Below are 23,010 nucleotides of genomic sequence, written 5' to 3' on the forward strand. Positions count from 1 at the left end.
CCTCTTATGGGTCCTCATCCTCCATCAGCTCCTTTCCCGGTTTCCCCCTTCGCTTTTACTCTCCTTTGCCCCCTTTTTTGTTTTCCCATCTTCTGTCCAGTTTCCCCCCACCTGCTCTCGACTGTGGTATGTCACATTTGCCAACTTTTTAGTGCAGTGCTCCAGTGACTATTCAGTGTTGTTTGCCTTTCTTGTGTTGCGAACAGAAACCATGCTGTCGCTAGGTGTGAATTTTATGTCTTCTGCGAACAGAATCCAGACAGTCGCCGTGTTTTTTAATTGTCTGTCTATTGGTTTCCCTGTCTGCTTCGTATGTATTTTATTAGCATCATCATCCCTCTGTTGTTTGTTTTAAGTTCCACGATTTCTTTTCGCCATGTTACTCTTTAAGTCTCCGATTTTATCGCCTGTTTTTCATTATTTATTCTCTTGAACTTTCTCGCAAAATCTGTAGGCTGAAGAGCGGCATACTAAGCTGCTGCCAGCCCGCCCCCTTCGGGGGGAATTGAAATTCAATAAAGAAAAAAAAAAGGGGGGAGTCGGTCAGTCCCAGCGAGTCTGGTCAGTTGGTCAGCCGGATTAGTGTGGGGCAGTCAGTGTCTGTCTGTCGTCGGAGTGCGAGTATGTCTGTCGTTTGGATCAAACTTTAAGCCAGAAAATGAGAGTCTTGCCACTCCACGAGTAAGAGAACTCAGCTAGTGGTCGCCCGGTCGGGGCTGAGTTCCTGCGTCTGAGTCTGCGCGTTAGGCCGCCAGTGTGCTCGACTTGCTCGGGCAAAGGTCATTGGCGGTTGGATTGGTCAGTTGGTTGGTCGCGCACTGAGACACGAGATGACTTGTGCGCCTTGAGCGTCGGAACGTGTGAGGTCCCCACGTGAGTCCAGTGGGCAGCGCCGTATAGAAAGGGGTAGTGGCTTCGCGGTCCACAAGAGAGCAACAGGAGTGGAACAACGACATCGGTCTGGCCGTTGCGAGCTGCGACGCCGTGCGACGGGAGATCGGCGCGCCTTCCTGCGTCCGTTGAAGCGGCTGGCAGCGGACGGCTCGGGAGAGCGTTGGGGGTGCTGCGCCAGGTCTCCGCCATAAATCGCAGTTTATTAGAAGTTAAGTGATTGGAGATATGTTGTTTTATTAACTTGTTAAATTCTACTTGTCTTCTTGGTGAAGTCACCAGCCGCTCTGTTTTGGGGTCGTCCCACCATTCTTCTCCGTTTGCCCACCCGCGGGAAGGTGGTTATTGTGAATTGGGTGGTCCGTTTTTCCCTTGTGGAATTGGGAGGTATAGAGCAATCTGTGGTTCGGGTTGTTTAGTAACGAATTTATTGCTTGAAGGCCGAATTCTTGAAATATGTTTCTATCTTGCTTATCGTCTTGCGAGGTGGTATATGTGTAATGTAGCAGGTCTGCATTTTATGAGTTTTATTCAGATAGTCATTTTAGGTTATAAGCTTGCCACACTTCCACCGTAAGAGTCCTTTAAAAAAATTGCACTTTCGTTGGCAAATAATTTGAGGCTTGTACCATTTCCATTCTTCTTACGGGGTGCATATTTTATATGTTTGTATGAGCTGTTAATATTTTTTGTTTAAAGTAATCTGTTGTGTTGCAGACTTGCACCAGTGTACTCTTTGAGAGGTTGTTGTGAACGGTCATGACTATGGCCGTGTTGAAAGGGAGCAGGCAAGCTTCTCAGCCATAAGGCTCCTATTGTTAATGTTGTTCTTGCCTCTAAATAAAACTGTAACTTGATATTTCGAGAGTGCTTTTCTGCTTATAATTTTGAGTCTGTTACTTTTAGGAATAAAATTGGCATTTGTTAAATTGTGACTTGATATTTCGAGTGTGCTTTTCTGCTTATAATTTTAAACCTATTTTGAAAAAGCTTTTAGGAATAAATTCACATTTGTTAAAGCTAATTTACCACCAGTTACTTCCTGGCACCTACTTCCACGCTCACCTAGTGTGATTAAATGTGTCAATGTTCTTGATGAATCGCCAGTAAATAAAATAAATTCTTTAAGAAATGATTTTGAAAGTAAATTCACGGTTCAATCTTCAGAAAGCCAACAGCCGCAGATATGCTTTCTAGTTAGTAGTATGTCCGATTTCGAATTCGGACGATTGTAACTTAATGATTGTGCTATTACCAACCGCCTTCCTCGAAGGCTACGCATAGTACATGCTGATAGCTACATGTTTCATTTCTTTATTTTTTTTAATTGGCTCTCGATTCATGCCAATAGTAAAACGACAATATGAGAGTGTGTTCGTGGCGGTTTACGTGTCAGTCGTAACGATACGAACGTTAGGCTTACACTCAGTCCCCGAGTGGAGAAAATCTCAGACGCAATAGGGAAACTGACAGGGGCCTCTTCGGTTAGTAATATGCGACATTGACCCCGGAGCTACCAAGGCGGACCAAGTTGCACGGTTGGCGCCTTCGCTATGAACTACCGAGGGCTTCCAAAGACGTTCGAGCGCAGAGTGCAGCCTACTCAGCAGGGGCCCCAGAGAGCGCACGCTGACATTGGGGCGGCCGGCGCTGACACGCGGGGTGAGCCGGGGTTAGCCGTGCATCTGGGAGCCCGCGCACGCACTCAGTCACAGCTGCTAAGTTGGCCGTCGCCAAGACAGCGTCGCCCCCAGGGATCGATGTCCTGGAGGCGGCGGCGCTGTCCTCTGCCCCCGGCACTCCCGGCCGCAGCGCAGGGGGCGGCGTCGCATGAATAATACATGGCCGCCGCTACACAACTGGGCCGGCGTCCGGACGGGCCCACCTGCCCCCCACACCGCCTGCTCACCCACTAAAGCCATTAGCTCCTCATTCTTCCCTCTCCTCTTCCTCAGTTTATATCTTTTAAATAAGCGGCGTCAATGCACTGGCGTCTCCATAGCGCCACTGCGGTAGAATTCAGCATATTTCACATTTGTGCCTCGTTGCAAACTACAGAACCTGTACGTTGTGTGGCGCAGCGAACAGTGAGTGTGCAAGCTGGCAGGGGATTGTTTGGGTTGAAATTCTTAACCAAAGACAAGTTAAATTTATTAATCGGGATTATTCACTAGGGGCCATTAAAATTGCTACACAAACAAGAAATGCAGACGCTAAACGGGTATTCATTGGACAAATATATTATACTATAACTGACATGTGATTACATTTTCACGCAATTTGGGTGCTTAGGCCCTGCGAAATCAGTACCCAGAACAACCACCTCTGGCCGTAATAACGGCCTTGATATACCTGGGCATTGAGTCAAACAGAGCTTGGATGGCGTGTACAGGTACAGCTGCCTATGCAGCTTCAACACGATAACACAGTTCATCAATAGTAGCGACTGGGATATTGTGACGAGCCAGTTGCTCGGCCACTATTGACGAGACGTATTCAATTGGTGAGAGATCTGGACAATATGCTGGCCAGGGCAGCAGTCGAACGTTTTCTGTATACAGAAAGGCCCGTACAGGACCTGCGACATGCGGTCGTGCAGTATCCTGCTGAAATGTTGGGTTTCGCTGGTATCGAATGAAGGGTAGAGCCACGGGTCGTAACACATCTGAAATGTAACGTCCACAGTTCAAAGTGCCGTCAATGCGAACAAGAGGTGACCGAGACGTGTAACCAATGGCACCCCATACAATCACGCCGAGTGATACGCCAGAATGGCCATGACGGATACACGCTTCCAATGTGCGTTCACCGCGATGTCGCCAAACACAGATGCGACCATCGTGATGCTGTAAACAGAACATGGACTTATCCGAAAAAATGACGTTTTGCCATTCGTTCACCCAGGTTCGTCGTTGAGTACCCCATCGCAGGGGCTCCTGTCTGTGATGCAGCGTCAAGCGTAACCGCAGCCATGGTCTCCGAGCTGATAGTCCATGCTGCTGCAAACGTCGTCGAACTATTCGTGCAGATGGTTTTTGTCTTGCAAATGTCCCCATCTGTTGACTCAGTGATCGAGACGTGGCTGCACTGTCCGATACAGCCATGCGGATAAGATGCCTGTCATCTCGACTGCTAGTGATACGAGGCCGTCGGGATCCATCACGGCGTTCCGTATTACCCTCCTGGACCCACCAATTCCATATTTTGCTAACAGTCATTGGATCTCGACCAACGCGAGCAGCAATGTCGCGACACGATAAACCGCAATCGCGATAGGCTACAATCCGACCTTTAGCAAAGTCGGAAACGTGATGGTACACATTTCTCCTCCTTACACGAGGCATCACAGCAACGTTTCGCCAGGCAACGCTGGTCAACTGCTGTTTGTGTATGAGAAATCCGTTGGAAACTTTCCTCATGTCAGCACGTTATAGGTGTCACCACCGGCGCCAAAGTTGTGTAAATGCTCAGAAAAGCTAATCGTTTGCATATCACAGCATCTTCTTCCTATCGGTTAAATTTCGCGATTGTAACACGTCATCTTCGTGGTGCAGCAGTTTTTATGGCCAGTAGTGTGTATGTCACAGTGAAGATGTTTACTTCCTTGTCAGTGTAATTTGTTAGAAGCAAACTACTGGATGCGGCAGAAAGATCTGTATTTGGAGAAGCCACCATTTCCAAGGCAAAAGTGGAGCAAGTAAGCGTTGTGCAAGCGAATATAAAATATCAGTTTTCACAGAAACTCTGGAAAAGTAAAAGACACATACACACACACGCTACAAACAATAGCGATTCCACAAAACAAAGATGATCGACACGGATTGTATGTGGCAAGACAATGTCCTGCAATGACGGATTTTCTCGGGTGTTGTAAGTGTGTGTGCCACTCATACTGAGTGCATCGATCCTCCACAGTTCTGATGGTCTGACCAACATATAATATGCCACAGCCGCAAGGAATACGACATACACCGGCCTTACGCAAACCAAGATCATCCTTCACATAACCTGAATGTACACACACCATAGATGGTGGTCTAAATACACACTTCACACAGTATTCCCGAAAAATAAAACACATTGTCTTGGCACCGGTCATTCTATGGAATATAACACGGAGATTCTGGCGTCTTCTTCCAGCTATTGTCCGCCTTCTCAGCTGGGTGGTGACGTGCTCGCCTCCTATGCAAGCGGGCCAGGGTTATATTCCCGGCCGGGTTGGAGATTTTTTCCGCTCGGGGACTGGGTGTTGTGTTGTTCTCATCATGAGTTTCATACTCATCACTGGCGCGCAAGTCCCCCAATGGGGCGTCGAATGAAATAAGACTTTCACTTTACAAGATACCACGTGTGGGAGGAAGAAAGAGGTGTGAATTTTGATTTAAATTCTATAAATGAAATGCAAGGATTGCTGTTCAACATATAAGTGGTTTATTCAGTGAAACTGCATTAAACGGCGCATGCAATAATTATTGAAATTTTATCAAATTCATTTAACAATTACTCACAAGTTATTCAAATAATGATGAACAAAAATAAAAAATTTGGGTCACCAGATACAGTAGAAAGTATCAAAAAATAACAAATAGAATTGAATTGGCAGCGAGAGTTCACAACAAGTGAATTATATAAATTGCCTGCCCTGGTATTTGCCTTTTAACATGAGCATTGTACGACTTCATTCCAATTTAACATATAAATAAATTACGCGAGACGGGTTGACCTGGTGCATTTAATGAGGAAGGAATTAAAAAAAAACAGCTGAACATATCTCTTAACGGTCAAACGGTTAATACTGTGCCTTGCGTCTGTATGAGCATCTAATACATTGCAAGGAAATTGAAGAAAGTGAAAGAAGAATGCGCAGCTAGGAGAGCGGGCCTTTTCTGTATTACCATGTTCATAGCGTGGTCGGCGTGATGGTGGAGTCAGCTGATTGCGTGCGGCTGCATCAAGACACTGCCGGCGTCGTAGTTAATAGCGTCTAACATGCTCTACGCTGAAAATAGAGACCGAAACCTGCTACTGGAAGTTATCATTACTGGACTACGGTATGCGTCCATCTGCAAGTGCAAACCTGCGTGAAACTGCATTCAACAAAGCTCAAACCTGTTCTAACAGTACTACTGTCATCGGACATGTAGTAAATCGAAATGATCCTGAGTTAAGTTCTTGATAACGCTCACAGAGAGTGAAGCTCACCTACTTGGCTCTAACAAACTTTGCTCTCTACGCTGTTTGCGAAGAATGCAAAGTGCATTGTCTCATGACAAGCGATAAGAGAATCGTTGCGACTTATCGGAAGCAGTTAAGAGTGAACTTCTGCCTCCTCAGAAGCAATATTCGGAATGCCTAATACTAGAGCGTTCCTCGCACCTGAAGAGAGAGAGCGAGAGCCGCTCCCCTCGAGCGTCTTGTCTCTGCCCTTCGGAAAATTACGTAGCTCGTACTATTTTTCAAAGCGAGCATGAGATTCTTGCCACTGAAGAGGTCCGTTCCAAAATTTCCTCCCTCCTTGCCGTCGCATTGCGCGAGGAAAAGAGAGCGATACCCTGTGTGAGACAGAGTATACAAATAAACCAAAACTTCTCCCTTTGAGTATTGCCGCTACATTCTCAGGTGTTCTGCTCGCGGGAAACGCCAGAATTCCCCGGGCCACTTGAGATTATTGGACACCCAAGTCGTGCTGTTGCTATACAACTCGCCGCTCTGTCCGCGTTACCTAGAATCGTGACAAAACTGTTTTTCGCTCTGAGTTTGTAGTTACCGCTGCCTCGGGCACACGTGCGAATGTCCACGGCTTCCCTTGGCAGCGTGTTGATGTATGCAGCGTCTTCACCTGTCGCTAATTCTCTGGGGGCCTGCCCTGTGTGAAGCGTGCCGCAATGGGCGCGCGACCGCCGCTCGCCCGTGGGCGCACTACCTATGTCGCCGGGCTCCCCAGCTAGGAACGCTTCAGAAGAATTCCTTTCATCTACAAAGTGTACCAAGTTTGCAAAGAGAAGAATCATAGCCCTTTACCGATGCTTAATGACACAATTCACCTCCATCACAATTCATGTATTGCAATAAACTAAAGACTAATTTTAAAAGCAATTATCTCCTTTAATTAAAAACATGAGAAGCTTTGACTCTTTTCAACTTGGTTGCCGAACTTTCCCGGAAGGGGCTCCCGGCCAACGATGCCATACGCTCATTTTCATTTTCCAGGTATTGCAATAGTATTATTAAGGAAGCTGTTGAAAGTTAGTTAGTGTTGTGTCTAGACAAGACAGTCTAGACACAAGGCGAGGAAGCCGAAAGGGCACGCGTCAACTCACGCCGGCTTGTGTTAAGTCTGAAACAGGATACGTAATGAATGCTATAAAGAAAAGTACGTAGCTGCTGGAATACTTAACTTTAATCCATCTTTTGTATACAGCATTCTTGATGATACAAGTGAGACTCTCTCTAGGAATGGTTAATGGCGCCTTGCTAGGTCGTAGCCATGGACTTAGCTGAAGGCTATTCTAACTATCTCTCGGAAAATGAGAGAAAGGCTTCGTCAGTGTAGTCGCTAGTAAAGTCGTCCGTACAACTGGGGCGAGTGCTAGTACGTCTCTCAAGACCTGCCGTGTGGTGGCGCTCGGTCTGCGATCACTGACAGTGGCGACACGAGGGTCCGACATGTACTAATGGACCGCGGCCGATTTAAAGCTACTACCTAGCAAGTGTGGTGTCTGGCGGTGACACCACAAAAACTCATAAAATGCAGACTTACATAAAAAGTGCAACATGCTACATTACACATATACCACCTCGCGAGACGATAAGCAAGATAGAAACATATTTCAAGAATTCGGCCTTTAAGCAATAAATTCGTTACTAAACAACCCGAACCACAGATTGCTCTATACCTCCCAATTCCACAAGGGAAAAAAGGACCACCCAATTCACAATAACCACCTTTCCGCGGGTGGGCAAACAGAGAACTGGGCCGAGTGCTAGTACGTCTCTCTAGACCTGCCGTGTGGTGGCGCTCGGTCTGCATTTACTAACAGTGGCGACACGCGGGTCCGACATGTACTAATGGACCGCGGCCGATTTAAAGCTACCACCTAGCAAGTGCGGAGGGACCGAGTTTGTGCTACCTCACCTGCTGATTATTAATTTCGCGCTAGTGTTTGCAGTGTGTTTGTGTGTATGTATGTATGTGTGTTTGTGTTTCACTTTCATGGAGTTTCTGTGAAAACCGAAGTTTTATATTCGCTTGCACAGCACTTACTTGCTGCAGTTTCACCTTTCAAATGGCAGGATGTGCAACTGTCTAAATATCGGCGGTTGTCGACGACGCAATCCGGCTGAATGCCCGTAAGTTAGTTGAACATCTTCAGATCTGATTCAAATGTAGCGGTATGGGCGCAAGTCAGGATGTGATGCCGAAGTACAGGCGCTTGTTAATACCCGCTAGCTCAGCTCAGCTCAGCAATTACTCCACGCCAGTGATTCTGCAACTATAAACCGGGTGCTGGTGGAATAACCAGCGATACTTGCGGCGTCTCACGTGAAGCATCCCATTCTCCGATACCACTACACGTCGAGGCGAGAGCCTGCAGAACGCTGGTCGTGTCCGTAAGCGTTCTCCACCACGCACAGGCGCGCGTTCTCAGCTGTTCGCGAACTGTTGCCAGCTCCTCCTGCAGCCGCACACAGCACACACACCCTCTCCATCCTACTGCTACTAACCTGAGAATTAAACTGTGGAAACGAACAGGAAAATGCAAAAAATATGTCGCTAATCTCCTGGTACTACACCAACGGAAGCTGGTAACTGACTGAGGTGTGGTTAACGGTTACCAGACACAAAAAAAAAAAAAAAACAGATAAATTACTACTGCGTTAAAGTGCACGTTACCGTTACTAAAATGCGATACTACACTACTGGCCATTAAAATTGCTACACCACGAAGATGGCGTGCTACATACGCGAAATTTAACCGACAGGAAGAAGATGCTGTGATATGCATATGATTAGTTTTTCGGAGCATTCACAACAAGGTTGACGCCAGTGCCGACATCTACAACGTCCTGACATGAGGAAAGTTTCCAACCGATTTCTCATACACGAACAGCAGTTGACCGGCGCTGACTGGTGAAACGCTGTTGTGATGCCTCGTGTAAGGAGGAGAATTGCGTATCATCACGTTTCTGACTTCGATAAAGGTCGGATTGTAGCCCATCGTTATTGCGGTTTATCGTATCGCGACATTGCTGCTCGCGTTGGTCGACATCCAATGACTGTTAGTAGAATATGGATTGGGAGGCTTCAGGAGAGTAACACGGAAAGACGTGCTGGATCCCAACGGCCTCGTATCACTAGCAGTCGGGATAACAGGCATATTATCCGTATGGCTGTAACGCATCGTGCAGCCACATCTCGATCCCTGAGTCAAAAGATGGGGACTTTTGCAAGACAACAACCATCTGCACGAACAGTTCGACGACGTTTGCAGCAGCATGGACTATCAGCTCGGAGACCATGGCTGCGGTTACCCTTGACGCTGCATCACAGACAGGAGCGCCTGCTGTGGTGTACCCAACGACGAAACTGTGGGAAAACTTCATTTTTTCGGATGAATCCAGGTTCTGTTTACAGCATCATGATGGTTGCATACGTGTTTGGTGACACCGCGGTGAACGCACGTTGGAAGCATGTATTCGTCATCGCCATACTAGCGTATCACCCGGCGTGATGGTATGGGGTGCCATTGGTTACACGTCTCGGTCACCTCTTGTTCGTATTGACGGCACTTTGAACAGTGGAAGTTACATTTCAGATGTGTTACGACCCGTGGCTCTACCCTTTATTCGATCCCTGTGAAACCCTACATTTCAGCAGGATAATCTACGACCGCATGTTGTAGCTCCTCTACAGACCTTTCTGGATTCAGAAAATGTTCAACTGCTTCCCTAGCCAGCACATTCTCTAGATCTCTCACCAATTGAAAACGTCTGGTCAATGGTGGCCGAGCAACTGGCTCGTCACAACACGCCAGTCACTACTCGTGATGAACTGTGGTATCGTGTTGAAGCAGCATGGGCAGCTGTACCTGTACACGCCATCCAAGCCCTGTTTGACTCAATGTCCAGGCGTATCAAGGCCATTATTACGGCCAGAGGTGGTTGTTCTAGGTATTGCTTTCTCAGGATCTATGCACTCAAACTGCGTGAAAATATAATTACGTCAGTTCTAGTATAATATATTTGACCAATGAATACCTGTTTATCATCTGCATTTCTTCTTGGTGTAGAAATTTTAATGGCCAGTAGCGTAAATACCTCAAGGACAACAACATACAGCCGGCCGGTGTGGCCGTGCGGTTCTAGGCGCTTCAGTCTGGAAGCGCGTGACCGCTACGGTCGCAGGTTCGAATCCTGCCTCGGGCATGGATGTGTGTGCTGTCCTTAGGTTAGTTAGGTTTAATTAGTTCTAGGCGACTGATGAGCTCAGAAGTTAAGTCGCATAGTGCTCAGAGCCATTTGAACCATTTGAACAACAACATACAATGAATTTAACTTTGAAACCTCACAAAAGCCCGATTGGCAGCTTAGGTGACTTCAGTCAAAACAAAACTGCCTTGAAGTGCAGAAAAGATGGCAATTCGGTCAGTCATGTCGGTAAATCCTGGCTGTGTGTTGGTTTGCGCTGTGAGGAAGCCAATGTTCTTCCACCATCTCGATGAGGTTTCTAGCTGGATGTCCAGCCACAGCCTGGATGGGTCTGCAGTCGATCTAACATCCTCTCAACTGCGAGCCATCCGGGTCACCAGCACCAGCCACCGCCCTCCACCCGCCGGTTCAGGACTCGACCCCAGGCAATGCTGCCACCTATTGATAGGCTGGGTATTCGCTCATTCCGACTGTAGCGCAGAGGCACCGTTTGCAGTCGCAAGTCCAGTGCCGAACTATGTGCAACTAGCAAGAACGATGCCAAGCCATATTGACGAAAGCATTAACGTGGCACATGGTAGATATTCTAATCTAATGCGTTGATGTGGAACCGATTTACCCTAGAAAAACTTATATTTAGGTTTGGCCACCAGATGCAGTTCTGGCGCTATGAATGCAAGGAAAACGTATAGAAATTTTTTCATATAATACATTAGGAACGGGACGTCTCCAGAAATAGTACAACAAGTGATTAGGGCATAATGTTGATATTATTATTAAGCACCTCTTACACAATTTGTTCAATATGAGCAATGGAGACGTCGAATAATAGCTGCACATCACCAGATTCGCTTGTGGTGGGTTAAGCCGGAACTTTTTTTTTCAGCGTAAATCGTTTCCGCATGTCTACCAAGTGCCGCAGCCAGACGATAGTTACAGCATGCACTGAACCTCCGTGACTCGCTGCACTTTAATTATAAACACCTGGTATTAACGTATTAACAAGCTTCATACAAGGTGACAATTATTGAACTATATGAAAAAATACGCAAATTAGTTACAAACAACAAAGAAAAAACAATTTATTCAACATGTAAATGTCACTACATATATTCGTATTTAGGTTATGACGTGGTCGATATGCCTGCCATCATTGGCGCAGACGAAAAGCGAAATTCTGCATGACCCGCTGAAGTGTCGATGACCTCCTGAACGGCTGTTTTCAGCTCAGCAAGGGTTTTGGGGTTATTGCTCTACACTTTGGCTTTAATATAGCCCCAGAAAAAGAAGTAGCACGTGTTCACATCCGGAGAATATGGTGGCCAATCTTGACCCATGCCAGTGGCCTCTGGGTACCCGAGAGCCAGAAAGCGGTCCCCAAAGTGCTCCTCAAGGACATCAAACACTCTATTGCTTCTATTGGGGCGAGCTCCGTTTTGCGTGATCCACATCTTGTCGAAATCAGGGTCACTTTGGATAATGGGGATGAAATCATCTTCCAAAACTTTCGCGTACCGTTCGGTAGTCATAGTGGTATCAAGGAATACCGCACCGATTATTCCGTGACTGGACATAGCACACCAGAAGTCACCTGTTGAGGGTGAAGAGACTTCTCGAACGCGAGATGCGGATTATCAATCCCCCAACTACCCCAATTTTGGTTATGGACCAACCCAAAACTCCTCCCGAACAGGGCATGAAGGCCCATCGGTACCGACCGGCCACCGTGTCATCCTCAGTCCATAGGCGTTACTGGATTCGGATTTGGAGGGGTATGTGGTCGGCACACCGTTCTGCAGGCCGTATGTCAGTTTCCGAGACCGGAGCCGCTACTTCTCAATCAAGTAGCTCCTCAGTTTGCCTCACAAGGGCTGAGTGCACCTGGCTTCCCAACAGCGCTCGGCAGACCGGATGGTCACCCATCCAAGTACTAGCCCAGCCCGACAGCGCTTAATTTCGGCGATCTGACGGGAAACGGTGTTACCACCGCCACAAGGCCGTTGGCCATTGACCAACCCGTCCAAATAAACATGGGCTTCGTCGCTAAACCAAACCGCATACTAATTCCCATCATGTTCCGCGGCCAACCGTGCAGTTCGAACGTCCTAACGTAAACCGTTCAGAAGTTATGACGATTTTATTTCATATACGTAGTTCAACAACTGTCGCCTTGTATACTGAGCACTGAAAGACCTGAGTCGAAACAAGGCCCCCGGAGTAGACAACATTCCATTAGAACTACTCAAGGCCTTCGGAGAGCCAGTCCTGACAAAACTCTACCATCTGGTGAGCAAGATGTATGAAACAGGCGAAATACCCTCAGACTTCAAGAAGAATATAATAATTCCAATCCAAAAGAAAGCATCTGTTGACTGATGTGAAAATTACCGCACTATCAGTTTAATAAGTCACAGCTGCAAAATACTAACGCGAATTCTTTACAGACGAATGGAAAAACTGGTGGAAGTCGACCTCGGGGAAGACCAGTTTGGATTCCGTAGAAATGTTGGAACACGTGAGGCAATACTGATCTTACGACTTATCTTAGAAGAAAGATTAAGCAAAGACTTCTTTTGACAATGTTGACTGGAATACCCCCTTTCAAATTCTAAAGGTGGCAGGGGTAAAATACAGGGAGCGAAAGGCTATTTACAATTTGTACAGAAACCAGATGGCAGTTATAAGAGTCAAGGGGCATGAAAGGGAGGCAGTGGTTGGGAAGGGAATGAGACAGGGTTGTAGCCTCTCCCCGGTGTCATTCAATCTGTATATTGAGCAAGCGGTAAAGGAAACAAAAGAAAAATTCGGAGTAGTTATTAAAATCCATGGAGAAGAAATAAAAAATTTGAGGTTCGCCGAGGACATCGTAATTCTACCAGAGTCAGCAAAGGACTTGGAAGAGCAGTTGAACGGAATGGACAGTGTCTTGAAAGGAGGATATAAGATGAACATCAACAAAAGCAAAACGAGGATAATGGAATGTGGTCGAATAGAGTCGGGTGATGCTGAGGGAATTAGATTAGGAAATGAGACACTTAAAGTAGTAAAGGAGTTTTGCTATTTGGGGAGCAAAATAACTGACGATGGTCGAAGTAGAGAAGATATAAAATGTAGACTGGCAGTGGCAAGGAAAGCGTTTCTGAAGAAGAGAAATTTGTTAACATCGAGTATAGATTTAAGTGTCAGGAAGTCGTTTCTGAAAGTATTTATATAAAAGTGAAACGTGGACGATAAATAGTTTGGACAAGAAGTGAATAGAAGCTTTCTAAATGTGGTGCTACAGAAGAATGCTGAAGATTAAATGGGTAGATCACATAACTAATGATGAAGTATTGAATAGAATTGGGGAGAAGAGGAGTATGTGGCACAACTTGACAAAAAGAAGGGACCGGTTAGTAGGACATGTTCTGAGGCATCAAGGGATCACAAATTTAGCATTGCAGGACAGCGTGGAGGGTAAAAATCGTAGAGGGAGACCAAGAGATGAATACACTAAGCAGATTCAGGAGGATGTGTGTTGCAGTAAGTACTGGGAGATGAAGAAGCTTGCACCGGATAGGGTAGCATGGAGAGCTGCATCAAACTAGCTTCAGGACTGAAGCCCACAACAACAACATACTGCAATGAATACTGTCACTCTTGGGAAACAAAGTGGCTTGAACCAAAGAACATTTCCGGAAAGTTCAAGATATTTTTCATAGCAGTATGTGGAGAAATATCCATGACGGGCCAATATTTTGAATTTTACGATTTTAAGCCGTATTTTGTTTCAACGCCAAATAGTACAATCGCAGGGGCGCTACAGTTCATTAAACCCTATTTTGTATGAAAATTTCGTCTTGCTTGTTGGTTTGTGAAACGTGGATCTACATTGACGACAGGAATAATCTTGCAAACTCATCGGCAAAGATAAACGTGCAACCACTACTGCCGTTCTTACTCCTCAATTTCTCATTTACGTGCCTAACAAGTCGATGTACACTTCGCCGCGGGTTTAAACCCGCGTTCCGCGGAAGAGAAATCGTTTCCGCCGGCAGTGTCAACAGCGTACAAAAAGCCGGCGGTCCGCTTTAATAACGACAGCGCCGGCGCTGAGGCAGTGCCGCGAGGCCGTCGTTGGTTTGATTAATGGTTTTCTGTCACGTCACACGGCTCAATGGCCGCCGAGTATTCCTTTCAGTCACGCCGTGTACACCTTCAAAAGAAAACAAATGATCCCCGTGGAACGAAGCGCGTCCTCTTTGTCCATTGTTCGCCGAATAAATTAGAAACGGTAGTCCTCGTAACAAACAGATGTGTTAATTCCACGGCCCTTTCGTCGAGCTCACTCAATAGAAACTGCTCTAATAAGATAAACAGTTGTTGTAGCAAAATGAACTGCGGTTCTCAGTCATGAGTTGACGGTTTCACGCCTTCTTAACTTCTGTTGCGTCTCATTTGTAACATTTCAGTCTCTGTAAAAGAATCTTCCAAGTGTGTGCCGTATAACTTCATTGCATTTGTAATACACTACTGACCATTAAAATTGCTACACCACGAAGATGACGTGCTGCTGCTGCAAACGCCGTCGAACTGTTCGTGCAGATGGTTGTTGTCTAGCAGACGTCCCCATCTGTTGACTCAGGGGTCGAGACGTGGCTGCACGATCCGTTACAGCCATGCGGATAAGATGCCTGTCATCTCGACTGCTAGTGATACGAGGGCGTTGGGATCCAACACGGCGTTCTGTATTACCCTCCTGAACCCACTGATTCTATACTCTGCTAACAGTCATTGTATCTCGACCAACTCGAGCAGCAATGTCGCGATACGTGTAAGGTGTCAGGCAAATCCAACATCTTCCATGAAAACCTTGACATGATAAGCAAATCCAGTAGTATGTCACATAGCTCCGAATAAATCGTGACATTAAATTAACCAAAGTAATACGAGCAACGAGTGAGCAAATGGAATACCGCAGGCTAACACAAGAATGCCTAAATGCATGTCATACCTTCCCACCGTGAGACAGACGCAGTTCCGAGGGGGGAAACGAGAACAGAAGCCGAGAGCAGAACCGTATTAAGCTAGAAGGCCCTACGATAAGGGACGGACACCCACGTCTCCAGCTAACCACCAGGACCACTCCGCAGCCCATGTTAAAAGCTAGAGCCCTCCAGAAGAACAGTATAGATCTTACGATAACACTAAAAGGGCCACACAAGCCGCAAGTTTTAGCGTGAGACTTTTTCGCGTCTCTGTTACGTTGCAAACCTAAAAAACATTGCCCCACCACGAAGAGTAACCGCTAGGACCACCCCCCAGCCCATGTTAAAAGCTAGAGCCCTCCAGAAGAACAGTATAGATCTTACGATAACACTATAAGGGCCACACCAGCTGCAAGTTTTAGCGTGAGACTTTTTCGCGTCTCTGTTACGTTGCAAACTTTAAAAACATTGCCCCACCACGAAAAGTATAACGTTTCTCATTGGATAGACAGAATTTTTGTAGCCGCACCTTAAGGTTAACATTGAGACCCAGACTGGTCAGATGAAAACACAGCCAGATAGTTGTTTTTTTAAACCAACTTCGGTATATTTTAGCAAGGAGAAGTTAGAAAGAGAGTTGCTTCGGAGATGGCGACCTGGATGGAGCTGCGCCGGCCGCCGCCCCCTGACGAACACCGACAAGGTAATGAACGCACGCGATGCCGCATTTTTGAGCACATAGGGCTTCACTCAGAACTGCAGAAGTATCATCTGTTACATCCCCTTTTTACGTAATACTAGTGTCGATCGTCAATTGAAGCTCATTTGCTACGTAAGTTAAAATCTCAAACGCGATGATTTTTCTGTTATATAATTATTGAGAAGCCACATCAGCCACTGTAATTTACGACAAGTTAGATAAGTAATTGAAGATAATTGAGGGTCACTGTAGACCATTTTGAAAGTTTTCTCTTTTGTGAAACTTAATTTAAACCTAGTTTATAGATGTGATATGGCATAGGTCATCCTTCGATCCATTGTAGAACTTGGAAACCCATTCAGAGAATATTCGTTTACAATTTTGTTGAGCACAGTTGGTTTTTATCATCCCGTATTAAAACATTTCTTTTTATCAATAGTGCAATTTATAAACAATGTTTTGTGAGTAAAATAAAATTTCCGATGGTAAACGTAACTGCTTTTTCGACGTTATTTTACCAGCTAACTAATAATAGGAAAGCCTTGAACCCCTTCCACTAAATTTAGTTAGTATTAAGATTATTTTACAGGGAGTGCATTGGAGCTGACGCTGAAATCATTAAGTATTTGGTTATATCATAGCTAGTCTCACTGAACTCTTCTGAACTCTATATGTCATGTGTGGTCTGGCGTCACCTTACCAGCAACAGGTCCCAGGTTCGAACTAGTCAATTCCCTAAAAACACGCTCAGAGCGTCGTTGCGCGAAAGTGGTAGGGAGACACCACGCAGAATGTTGGATACGATAAACCGTAATCGCGATGGGCTACAATCCGACCTTTATCAAAGTCGGAAACGTGTTGGTACACATTTCTCCTCCTTAGACGAAGCATCACAACCACGTATCACCAGGCAACGCCGGTCAACTGCTGTTTGCGTATGAGATATCGGTTGGAAACTTTCCTCATGTCAGCACGTTGTAGATGTCGCCATCGGCGCCAGCCTTAAGTGAATGCTCTGAAAAGGTAATCATTTGCATCTTCTTGCTGTCGGTTAAATTTCGCGTCTGTAGCACGCCATCTTCGTGGTGTAGCAATTTTAATGGCCAGTATTATATGTTGCATTAGTTACGGGACACCTCTCGCATTTCAGACTATAAGATGTGTGATATCTATCGGGCGATCAAAATGTTTCCGTTGGCCAGCTCTGCTGCAGCGCACATGCAACCGAGCTCCACTCCGATGCCGGTATATAAGCATCGACATCTAAGGAAGAATTTAGTATGGGTCTCTAATGGAAACTTCTTGGTCCTCATTCATATTCATTAGGGACACAGAGAAATACGTACACAAATCTCATGTGCTTCATTTTACAGTCAGTCATTCCTTTCGTGATCGATTCCAACTACCAATCAGTTTGCATAGGTTGTAAGACTACTGTGAGCATTCGAACAATTACTGCTCTTGTTCAAAACTGTCTATCGTACCACACTTGGATACGGAATAGCCGCTACTTTTTGTAACACTATTCTTGAACTTTTTTGTTTCCACATTCTCTATAAGTACTACATACACTATGATGAGTGCAAATACTATAACGACTGATCGTCTTAAGAATGAGTTATGGACCACAATGATTTTGACAAAGGCTAGATTATGTGAACTGAAAATGGAGGGGAGGAGAAACGAAAGGGAAGGAAGTAATGGCGTCACCTGCGTCGGGACTTTATGTTGAATCAGTGGTGACGACTAAAACAGTGTGCTGGACTGGGACGCAAATCTGGGATCTTCTGCTTACTTCATCACTGCACCACCTGGACACAGTACTTATCACCAACGTGCGAGTTACCTCGGCTGCCGGCCGCAGTGGCCGAGCTGTTCTAGGCGCTACAGTCCGAAACCGCGCGACCGCTACGGTGGCAGGCTCGAATCCTGCCTCGGGCAAGGATGTGTGTGATGTCCTTAGGTTAGTTAGGTTTAAGTAGTTCTAAGTTCTAGGGGACTGATGACCTCAGAAGTCAAGTCCCATAGTGCTCAGAGCCATTTGAACCATTTGAACCTCAGTGGACTGACACTCCCACCTAGCGCGAACAATCTGCAGTCCCCGTCCCTGTCCTCCATGCTCGTCTATTTAAGATTCCTGCTGGACGTCGAGCGTAAATTAGCATCCGCATTGAAGCTTGAGGACTAACAGCCAATCGAGGCGAATCAGTTATATGAATGCGTGGTAGCTGTTGTTTCGGACACCTACGAAAAATGGTGGAATGACGTTAGGTGACAAGGTGCTAGACGGGCACGGTTTTTGTGATATCCACGACACTATGTTCTAGCCACAAGATATTTAAATGAACTAAGTGTACAAACTTCAACAAATATTATCGATACTACGTATAAAAAGACTGTATCGTGTAAAATTGACGATAATTATTTCTCTAATAATTTAATTTCTGTGTGAATTAAAACTATTATCACAGAACTACATTCATAGACAACGACAATTATAATGTTTTTTTGTTATCTGCGATAATTGTGGTTCAGTTGTTCTTCCTGTGCTAACCGATGAACTGTTCGGGCGTGACACGTGTGAGGTCTGTAAAGAGAAAACCTGTAACGATATTGTTAATTATTATGTGAAAAATAGAGTCGCTATTGTATTTATTGTATTTATTTCAGTTGTAATCCAATGTAATTAATGTTTTTAAGTGTCTATTTTCAGCTCCGCAATTAGGAGCGCAGCCGTTGGCGCTAGTAACTTACAGTAGAGTTTACTAGAAGCTGGTGTAAAAAATATGAAACATTTTTCACTGAGAAAAATTTTAAATGCTAAAGACAAAAGAACAAAAGGCTTAAAGACTTTTATCTGAATATATTAACTTTATATAAAAGGAATCAAGAATAACAATATACAAATTGACTATCGTCTCTCTGCCGCCATCTTAGCAAAATTATCTCCGCGGCAGTTTCGAATCGAGAATTTTAACAAACATAAATGTTGTTAGGATTAAATGAATGGAAATAAATGTGCACATGTGGTACAGAATCTACTTTAAAAGACAGAATTCAACTCAGATTGAATCTTTAGAAATAGTGTTCACAGCATGTTACGAAATATCAATTTCGTATTTGCTGATGTATGAAGCCTAATTGTTTCTGACGATTTACATGATATATGTTAATAGGAGACATACGTCAGCGTTGTGCGCGGGTTGTATTTTGTGACTGAATGTTCCTTTTGCTAGAGAAAAATGCTTCCATCTTAAGTAACAGTTGTGTAAAATGTGATAAATGATATGCAATTTAGTGCCACTCTGACGGATTTACAAACAACATTTCTGAACAACGTCAAGTGGAGATTTCTTTAGCAGAGTGACAAATATTAGCTGGGATAATCATTTTTGAGTTCAAAAGAATTGTTACGCTGAAAATAGGTAACTGGTTTAAATTTTTTTTTATCTACCTGAAATATCGTTTCTAAGTAATTAAAGTCACGAAATACTATAAACCTGTTCAGCCACACTCTCCACAGAACGTGGAGGTCACTAACAGTAAAGAGCTGTGTAAGTGGCCATGTGTGGCACATGTTACAACACAGTAAAATGCTGGTGCACGCACTAGTGTTTCGGAGAACATTGTTCAGCACACATTATTGAAGCAGACGACCCCTACGTTATGTCACAGTGTCCGAGCGACAAAGTCAGTTACGATTGCAGTGGGCACAGGATCATCGAGATTGAAGAGTGGATAAATGGAAACTGTCGCCTGGCCCGATGAATTACTTTTCTTGTTACACCTGGTCGATGTGTTCGTGTCCAGATACTCCGACAACCAGACGAACGGGAGCTCGAAACATGCACCACGCTACAGACACCGGCCAGTGGTGGACGCATTTTACTATGGGGGACACTCACCTCCATTTCTATAGGATCTGTGGAAGTAATCGAAAGCACCATGACAGCAGTAGGCTAAGTGACGCCGCCTTTTTCTTCCACCAAGTCAATTCGATTATCTAAATCTTATTTCCATTTTTATAAGGTTCCTCCATTCTCCTATTTAATTGGGAACCTAGCTAAAGCAGTCTTTTATCTATTAACGAAAATACACTCCTGGAAATGGAAAAAAGAACACATTGACACCGGTGTGTCAGACCCACCATACTTGCTCCGGACACTGCGAGAGGGCTGTACAAGCAATGATCACACGCACGGCACAGCGGACACACCAGGAACCGCGGTGTTGGCCGTCGAATGGCGCTAGCTGCGCAGCATTTGTGCACCGCCGCCGTCAGTGTCAGCCAGTTTGCCGTGGCATACGGAGCTCCATCGCAGTCTTTAACACTGGTAGCATGCCGCGACAGCGTGGACGTGAACCGTATGTGCAGTTGACGGACTTTGAGCGAGGGCGTATAGTGGGCATGCGGGAGGCCGGGTGGACGTACCGCCGAATTGCTCAACACGTGGGGCGTGAGGTCTCCACAGTACATCGATGTTGTCGCCAGTGGTCGGCGGAAGGTGCACGTGCCCGTCGACCTGGGACCGGACCGCAGCGACGCACGGATGCACTCCAAGACCGTAGGATCCTACGCAGTGCCGTAGGGGACCGCACCGCCACTTCCCAGCAAATTAGGGACACTGTTGCTCCTGGGGTATCAGCGAGGACCATTCGCAACCGTCTCCATGAAGCTGGGCTACGGTCCCGCACACCGTTAGGCCGTCTTCCGCTCACGCCCCAACATCGTGCAGCCCGCCTCCAGTGGTGTCCCGACAGGCGTGAATGGAGGGACGAATGGAGACGTGTCGTCTTCAGCGATGAGAGTCGCTTCTGCCTTGGTGCCAATGATGGTCGTATGCGTGTTTGGCGCCGTGCAGGTGAGCGCCACAATCAGGACTGCATACGACCGAGGCACACAGGGCCAACACCCGGCATCATGGTGTGGGGAGCGATCTCCTACACTGGCCGTACACCACTGGTGATCGTCGAGGGGACACTGAATAGTGCACGGTACATCCAAACCGTCATCGAACCCATCGTTCTACCATTCCTAGACCGGCAAGGGAACTTGCTGTTCCAACAGGACAATGCACGTCCGCATGTATCCCGTGCCACCCAACGTGCTCTAGAAGGTGTAAGTCAACTACCCTGGCCAGCAAGATCTCCGGATCTGTCCCCCATTGAGCATGTTTGGGACTGGATGAAGCGTCGTCTCACGCGGTCTGCACGTCCAGCACGAACGCTGGTCCAACTGAGGCGCCAGGTGGAAATGACATGGCAAGCCGTTCCACAGGACTACATCCAGCATCTCTACGATCGTCTCCATGGGAGAATAGCAGCCTGCATTGCTGCGAAAGGTGGATATACACTGTACTAGTGCCGACATTGTGCATGCTCTGTTGCCGGTGTCTATGTGCCTGTGGTTCTGTCAGTGTGATCATGTGATGTATCTGACCCCAGGAGTGTGTCAATAAAGTTTCCCCTTCCGGGGACAATGAATTCACGGTGTTCTTATTTCAATTTCCAGGAGTGTATTTCTTCCCTTTTTCAGATTCTATGTTCTACGTGTGACACCGGCTACAAAACTGTTCCGATTTCTCCCTTTTTGAAAGCTGTGGTGGTCAGTCTCCTCGAAGATAATAAGATGATTGTGAAGCAAACATAAACATAGCCAAAGCCTTGCAGACAAACAAAAATTACACGATGCAAAATGTAGTGTGAGGAGGGCTATGCGAGAGGCTTTCAATGAATTCCAAAGCAAAGTTCTATGTACTGACGTGGCAGAAAATACAAAGAAATTTTGATCTGATGTCAAAGTGGTAGGTGGATCAAAACAAAATGTCCAGACACTCAGTGACCAAAATGGTACTGAAACAGAGGGTGACAGACTAAAGGCCGAAATACTAAATGTCTTTTTCCAAAGCTGTTTCACAGAGGAAGACTGCACTGTAGTTGCTTCTCTAGATTATCGCACCGATGACAAAATGGTAGATATCGAAATAGATGACAGAGGGATAGAAAAACAATTAAAATCGCTCAAAAGAGGAAAGGCCGCTGGACCTGATGGGATACCAGTTCGATTTTACACAGAGTATGCGAAGGAACTTGCTCCCCCCCCCCCCCCCCTTTGTGCAGCGTTGTACCGTAGGTCTCTAGAAGAGCGTAGAGATCCAAATGATTGGAAAAGAGCACAGGTCATCCGAGTTTTCAAGAACGGACGTCGAAGAGATGTGCAAAACTAAAGACCTATATCTCTAAAGTCGATTAGTTGTAGAATCTTGGAACACGTATTACGTTAGAGTATAATGGCTTTTCTATAGACTAGAAATCTGCTCTGTAGGAATCAGCATGGGTTCCGAAAAAGACGGTTGCGTGAAACCCAGCTCGCGCTATTCGTCCACGAGATTCAGAGGGCCATAGACACGGGTTCCCAGGTAGATGCCGTGTTTCTTGACTCCCGCAAAGCGTTCGATACAGTTCCCCACAGTCGTTTAGTGAACAACGAAAGAGCATATGGACTATCAGACAAATGGTGTGATTGGATTGAAGGGTTCCTAGATAACAGAACGCAGCATGCCATTGTCAATGGAGAGAAGTCTTCTGAAGTAAGAGTGATTTCAGGCGTGTCGCAGGGGAGTGTCGTAGGACCGTTGCTATTCACAGTATACATAAATGTCCTTGTGGATAACATCGGAAGTTCACTGAGGCCTTTTGCGGATGATGCTGTAGTATATCGAGAGACTGTAACAATGGAAAATTGTACTGAAATGCAGGAGGATCTGCAACAAATTGACGCATGGTGCAGGGAATGCCAATTAAATCTCAATGTAGACAAGTGTAATGTGCTGCGAATAAACAGAAAGAAAGAACCATTATCATTTAGCTACAATATAGCAGATCATGAACTGGAAGCAGTTAATTCTATAAATTATCTGGGAGTAGGTATCAGGAGTGATTTAAAATGGAATGACCATATAAAATTAATCGTCAGTAAAGCAGATGCCAGACTGAGATTCATTGGAAGAATTCTGAGGAAAT

This window comes from Schistocerca cancellata, chromosome 3 (assembly GCF_023864275.1).
Source record: "Schistocerca cancellata isolate TAMUIC-IGC-003103 chromosome 3, iqSchCanc2.1, whole genome shotgun sequence".
NCBI lineage: Eukaryota > Metazoa > Arthropoda > Insecta > Orthoptera > Acrididae > Schistocerca > Schistocerca cancellata.